Here is a 7,834-nt window from a genome sequence, read left to right as displayed (position 1 = left end):
GCTTATCTGTGGGTCTCATGGCTGAAGGCAGCACTGAGCCCACTACTATTCAACTTGTATTAGAGAGGTGTCTGTGATTTTCTATATCCTTGATACTGATCCACAGAAAGGTAAGCATGAGGCTGCCAGAGTCAACTGTTTTCAACTCTAAGGGACATGGTCATTAAGCTCATGATGCAGAGGAACAAACGTCAGGGGACACACAACAGAGTCATGGATTCAGAGTGATATTGGGATAAATTGTGGCAAGTAGCTCATCTTTCCCCTCTTCCCCTAGCTGTTTTAGAGGAACAGTTTATGTATAACAGGTGAACATCATCTTACCCCTGTATGGAAGAACAATCACTGCAAGTGGCAAGATGCTTAGTCTGTACTGGGTTGAAGAACCATGACAACCAGAGTGCACACACCCTTGCAAGGAAAACCAGACTGGAGTGGCAGGCCTCCTTGTTTATGTGGCCATCCCTGCTCTGCATCAGTGGTGATCACTAAGGCAAGTATCATTCGTGATATACTTTACTGAATGCAGTGCCTGGGAAGAAAGACTTGGGTGCTATAGCCAGGTCAGTGAAACCCAGGAGATATAACCAATGAGAATCATGGGGTCCAGACTCACGTGACAGACTCTACAAGGGAAAATCTCAGTACCATCAGTTGTGATGTTTATTTTGACATTTACCTTGGGTATAATGATAACTTTCCCTGATACTAAAGGCAAGTTGCTATCTTTAGTCTTTTACCTGAGAGAACAGAATTCGGCTGAGTTTCTGACCCCCACATCCATTACTTCCCTCCTTTACCTCCTCTCTGTTGGAGCAAGGGCAGGGTCCATTATTACCAGCTGCTTGAAAGAGGAACTTCACATACATCATCCCAAAGCTATCACAGAGCACAAAACTGAGTCCTTAGATGCTCTTCTGGACATAACATATTTGGTTGGCACAATGCTTAAAGTACACCCACTGGCTGCTCGACACAGCCACGGTGAGCTGTTTGGTAGAGGTGTGTCACATGGAGTTTCCCCAAGTCAACTTCAGATGTCTTATTGCTCACCTTTCTCTCCTATTATCTGCAGGTTCCTTGGGACATCATGTTTTGTGGAAGCTCATTTTCACCAAGTATGTATCCTGTCTAATGTAGACAAGAGGATGTGAGATGAGGTGCAGGAAGCAGAGTGCCTATGTTTAGACATGCTGGTGGGAAAATGCTTTTATTCCTTTGTTCCCAGAGCCTGGTGCCTTTAAAAGTTGCAGGGATAACATGAGAAATCATTTGCTGCCTTCTGCTGTTCCTGATGAAATAATGTTGGCCTACGTAAGGTTACCTTGGATGACAATGAGCATATACCTGCCTCTTTAGTCCCTGAATTTCATAAAATAAACATGCCATTATCTGCCAAGACCACAGCTCTTGTGCCTGTGGATGTTGAACTCTCAGTCAGTTTCCTTACTGATCTACAATATTCCTTCTCTTGTAGGTGCCTGGCCACATCCTGAATCATGACCCAGAGGATTCCTATCCTGAGGACTTGCACACTCAGCCCTGGTGTCAGTGTTGAAAAAGGTCATCTCCGAGTTTGGGAAAGCTCAGAAGTTCTACACAGCTTCAGGAGGACATCCTGTGCAGGTCATTGGGATGGCTCTTGTTCCAGAATCCAGCTTCAGAACCTGTTCCAATTGTCATCAAGATCTGAAGATAACAGAAGGATCCTCTAGGAAAGCCATCCAATGTATGTTACCTTTAAATCTCCAGCATACATTCATGAGGTGTGTTTTTGGATAATGAAAAAATGTCACCTATGCCTCTTTTCCATCAGAGATGACCCTGAAAAACTACCTGAGCAGAGAAAGAACATGCCACCCTTGGGATACACGAATGTATGTGCACACAGCCTCTAAACTGGAGTTTCTGAAAAAGGCAGTTTCTTTGGACCTTCTCCTCAGGCCACCAATCAAATGATGATGGTACACTTGACACCAGTCACTTAGACTGTTTCCTACTGGTATTGAATAGAGACAATACACAAACATCAAATACCAAAGTACCAAAGTAGGTTTCCTGCTGAATTTACACTAATTGGCAAATGGAACATGTATTTTTCTGAGAGGAACTCAAAGGACTCTAAACTCTCAGAGACCCCTGTTTCTCCACACTTTTCACTGTTGTTTAGCTGACAGATCTTTTCTCAGATAGACTTGAAAAATGTCAATCTTCTACCCAAGCACTAAATGTGACGTCCAACTGTGTCTAATACTAAAAGTGATGGCAAAGGACATGAGCGACTCATCCAGACCCTGCATTTCTGGTTCCAGCCCTTCACACAAAGTCTCAGAGATCCACAGAGGTGGACAGGGAAAAAACAGAGATGGAAACATGGATTCAAACACAAATAACAGCCAGAGAGCCACCTACATCACATCAGCTGATTTTGTCAGGGGCACCATGGAAATCAAGGCAGAGAAAATGATCTGTCCACAAAAGTGTACAAATATACAAAGGCAAACAATAAGGAACCCATTAGAAAACTGAACATAAATTCAATTATTATAGCTGACCCCCATGCAAGCTCTACAAAATTCATGTAAGATATGCAGAAGAGATCTACATAAGTTTCAGCCTCTTAAGGAAGAAGACAGAGAAAATGAACTCTGTCCACACGAGCTTTAATGACATTAGCTAAATAAATACAAAAGCTGAATCATGGCTGAGGGATACTGTATCGTAGGACATCTAGTGAAAGCCTGAACACTGTTGTCACAGCCCAGCAGCAACAAATACCAACAAGATGGTTCAGTGCTATGCAGCAGGAAGGAGTGTCCAGGCTGACAACCAGATGTGTTCTGCTCACCACTCTTACACCCATGTGACCTTCAGCGTTACTGCATGAAGATATGGTAAGAAGCAGAATGAAGACTCTCCAGAGCTAAGGCTCTTTCCCCCTCTGACAATCAACTATACTCTTGACTTTCAAACACCTCAGCCCAGGAGAAGAGGGATGCTGAGCATAGCACAGAAGTAAGACTTGCTTGAGCTCATGAGTCTCCATGCTGCTGCTGGAGGCCAGAGAGCGTAGCGCTGCACACTCCCCAGCACTTCCCTAGTCTCAATGCGAGATGTCAACCCAAGCAGACCACACCACCCTTGCTGCCTCACAATAATACATGGAGCCAGGTTGTGCTGACACCACACACATATCCTAAAACAGCTAGGTGTCAGACTCTGGTGGACTTCTGCAGCCCACAATCCACATATCCATTTAGATATCAATTCTTACTGACATTTTTCTTACCCGTACACTCGTATATTGTCATCCATATACATTACTCTATAGCAGTTCAGGATGTTCCTTTCCCAACAACTCCCATACCAGTAGTAGTAAAGATCCTACACAAATGCCCCTCCCATCTGCTGTGCTAAACAGCATTGCTAGTAATTGGCACTGCTTGACATTGCCTGCCTGACACCATCTCAATGTTGGGTGGTATTAGAACCAGCTGGATACCAGCTCTCGACAGCCCTATGTGATCACTTCCATGTAAGGTCTTGTAAGAACCCAACCATGAAGCCCTAAAAATACTGTATATAAATTTCAATTAGAACAACTTCCCACCCCACCTACACGTCACTTTTTAGTGCTACTACACAGAACCTGCACCTGCTTGTCACTCAGTGCCCACTGATGTTTCATAGGCCATGCTGAACCATTGCTTGCTACAGCCCTGCAGTCCATGTGTGATGTAAGCAGGAGGAAATATTCTGAAGAGTCTGTTGCCTACTTGTGTGGATGAGGATAATTAGGGTTAGGAGGTGACGAGCAAAATCTGAAAACTATCTTGAACACACAGTAGTATTCCAGAGTTGGCGGTCCATCTGAGCGTGAAATCTAGTTGTTTATATGTGGTGGATATGTGGTCCTCATAAGAACTGATGAAATGGTGGTGTATGTTGAGTGACAGTGGTGTGTAACATGGCCTGATACATAGCATTTAATGCAGAATGGCGTGGAGGTGACCAGCTGCTCCTGATTTCCAGCACCCAGTGTCAGCAGCATGAAGACACCTGTGTCACCTCACACTTTACTTGGGCAAGGAATGGTCTGGTAGAAGACATAGAACAGCATACATGTAGCAGGAAGAAGGCAGGTGAGTTCCAGCAGCACCTGATTCCTGCCAGTCGATCTAGGTTGTTACTCAAGAGGGAAGCAGAGGAGAGTCTAGCAATGCCTAAAGAGCAGCTGTGATTCCTGCCAGTATGTGTGGGGCTGTAGCAGTCAGGGAAGGGATATCAAACAGGCCTGAATATGGGGGTTAATAATGTGTGTATCAGGGATTCATAGCTACAGGTTTAGAAGAGTTATGGAGAATTTTGTCCAGAATACCTTAATAATATTTTATATTTTAGATTAATTGTCAGTTGGGTCATGTCCTTGAAAGATTGAGAGCATGTACAATATGGGAGCTGAAGTTGACCAATCAGGCCGACATGATGTGTAGTGTGATTCTCGCTTTAAGTGTCTATCTTATAGGCCCAGGAACATGGCATTGAATTTACTTAATAGAGCCTCAGGAAGAAGCATTCAGGAAAGACCTGATACATAGAATTGTGAGATGGAGGTGGCGTTTATGCCATGAGACAGGTGGTTTTCAGTGTTTGAAACTTCCATCTTATGTGCACTGTCAGAGAGCATATGGAGTTTATCTTGGCATGGTGAACAACAATGTATTTTGTGTGACTGTGGGAAGGGACAGGTGGCATGTATGGTGTGATGAGGGCTGACACCTCTCACACTGTGTGGGAAGGAGATGAGCTGTCCACTTGATTCTGATAATAGCACTGTGGTGGATGGTTACACTAATTTGGGTAAAACAGCAGAAACTGAAGTGAGAAACTTGTCTGTGCTGTGCACGTTCATCCACGTTAACACCTTACTTACTGCCAGTTGAAGGACACCAAGGACGCACCTCACCTCAATCACCATACATTCTCCTAGGTACTGGGCCCAGCTAGACAACTACCTTCCCTGCTGCCCCACAAACAATCATAGGTTCTGGGCTGTATTTCACATTGCTCTACCCAGAATGTCAACTGAGATCCAGTGTAAGGTATCAGGCTGTGTTGGACACTCTACCTCCTATCAAGAACACACATGTACTGCTTGATTCACACACTATTGGAATCCTCCTGCATTGACATCCAGCACCAGGTCTAATCCAGCGTGAGACACTGTGACCCTGCCACCTCACTTATACTGCCAGCTGGCGGACTTCAATGAGAAACAAACACAGCACACACAGAGACTAAAATCCATTTCTAAACATTGGTACATTCAAAGCTTCCCACAAAACCTAACACCAACTTCTAGGTATGAAGAACAAACCCTCATGCATTCCTCACATGCATTCCTTGCCTTGGATTCTGAATGTTACCCACAGAGTCCCACTTTAACAGCTATGTATCAGGGCATAAAGGACAGTCTCTTGCCTTTGTAATGAAATGTACTGGTAGTTATTGTCCTCAGTTGACACCCTCAGATCCCTGAAGATTCATATACACCAGTACATGTCAGGCCCTCTTGAATATCACACCTACCACCACAACAACACTGGTAGTTTCATGACACACTGGACACCACATCACATCTACCTAAACATACCTTCTGGATAGCAGACCTGCAGGTATTCTAACACTCAGTACAGTCCTACAAGGCTTGCTGACTTAAATGAAATGCACACATCACCAAGCAGCTGCCACACATGCACTGCTCGGTACCAGGCTCTGCTGACACCCTAAATGGCTCACACACACACTAACATGGCACACTCTTCTGGACATCACATCCCACATTGCCAACCTATTGCACTTACATTATCACTCGTTGGTTGATACCAGGTCATCTATATGCTAACATACACTTAGGAGATATGGTGATTGGCTCGACTTCTCATTCTTCCTCTCTTCTCTCTGAAATACATGGCAATTCATCAAATACATTGCACATAATACTAGCCCTGTGACCATACATCAATGACTAGATATTGTGTCCTGTTTGACCTCCTACAACACACTGACAGCTGCCAGACCATGATGGGAAATTCTTTCACAGTAAGATTTTGCACACTTGGTAGGAGAGGAGAGGGGAAGCAAAGGTATGAGAGGAGAGGGTAGGGGAGGGGAGCAAAGAAGAGGAGAGAGAAGAAGAGGAGAGGGTAGGAAAGAAGAGAAGAAAGGAGAGTGGAAGAGATGACAAGTGGAGAGGAGGTGACAAGAAGAGAGGAGAGGAAATGGAAGGGAACGAGAGAGGAGGAGAGGAGGGGGAAGAGAGGAGTGGGTAGTAGATGTGAGGGTAGATGGAGAAGAAAATAGGAGAAGCAAGAAGAGGGGAGGAGATGAGAGGAGAGGAGAGGCAAAAGGGGAGATATGAGCTAAAGGGAAAGGAGGAAAGATGAATGGAGGAGAGGAGAGGGGAGGATTTGGAAGGAGAGGAGAGAAACAAAAGAATCTTGGAACAAGAGAAAGAAATCTTGGTGTCAGGTAGAGTAGGTATGCCCTCACCCATAGTCAAGGCCCTACAGACACACACCAGATCCTGATGTCAGGTTCTGATACATTTACCATTTCCTTACAACTAGTCTTCAACACAGGACTAAGTGTCATGCCATGTATGATCTGCCAACTGGTATATCCACGACCACCCAATACATTATTTGGAACAGGATACTCCTCAGAATCCCCTCTTCTATAGCCACTGACAAAGACACATGGGTGGTGATAGGTAATGTGAGTTTTTTTCCTACCTAATGAATAAGCACATATCAACACAATGTATGCATCATAGACACACATACACACACTCATACACATGCATACATTCCCAGACAGAAACTTCCATGCATGCACACACATACACATGCATGAAAACACCCGTACATATCAGATTCTTCATAGTATCCTCTCACAGAGAAATCTTGCATACACATCAGTCTTAAAAGGTTTGGTATTCTCTCTCTCTCTCTCTCTCTCTCTCTCTCTCTCTCTCTCTCTCTCTCTCTCTCCTGCATGTGTTTTGTGTGTCATTTGGATATTTAGGACTGGAGTTTCAGCTGACCTTTACATCTATTTGTCTGTGTGTGGATTTGGCCATAGGGGAGGCTATAACTAGCTGAATCTGCTATCTATCCATGTATATAAGGCTTTGTCTATGGAGGGGAAAATGGCAGGAACTGACAGCATGTCCATCTACATAACTGCAATAACACGGACATTTTAATGTGTAACAGTTCCTGCCTTTTTCTCCTCTAAAGGCAAAGCTTCATACACACATACATGGATCCGGATCAGACTAAATTAGTTATATCTTCTGCTACATCCAAATCCAACACACACACAAAGTGATGTCAGGACCTGCTGTGTTCCCAATTCTGAAGTGCCAAGTTACACACAAAAACACATTTTGGTGGCAGAGGAGAAGTGATGAGAGGTGAGGGTAGAAGAGGAGAGGAGACTGAAAGAGAGGGGAGGAAATTAGAGGGGTGCAGACAACAGGAGAGCAGAGCAGAGGTGCAGAGAGTAGAGAAGAGGAAAGTTGAGGGGAAAAATGGGAGGAGAGCAGAGGGGTGTAAAGGAAAAGGAAGTCGAGTGGAAGAGAGGATTGTGGAAAGCAGGGGAAGAGAAGAGAGGAGAGGAGATTAGAGGATATGGGGGAAGAGTGGTGGAAAGGAGAGGAGAGAAAAGGAGAGTGGAGGAGAGTGTAGAGGGGAGGAGAAGAGAGGAGAGGGAAGAAGAGGGGAGTAGAAGGGAGGAAAGGGAAAGAGAAAGTAGATGGAGAAGAGGGGAG

Source organism: Alexandromys fortis, unplaced genomic scaffold (assembly GCF_014885135.2).
Source record: "Alexandromys fortis isolate MF-2015 unplaced genomic scaffold, M_Fortis_MF-2015_v1.1 scaffold_25, whole genome shotgun sequence".
NCBI classification, from domain to species: Eukaryota; Metazoa; Chordata; class Mammalia; order Rodentia; family Cricetidae; genus Alexandromys; species Alexandromys fortis.
Note: the sequence above shows the minus strand (reverse complement) of the source record.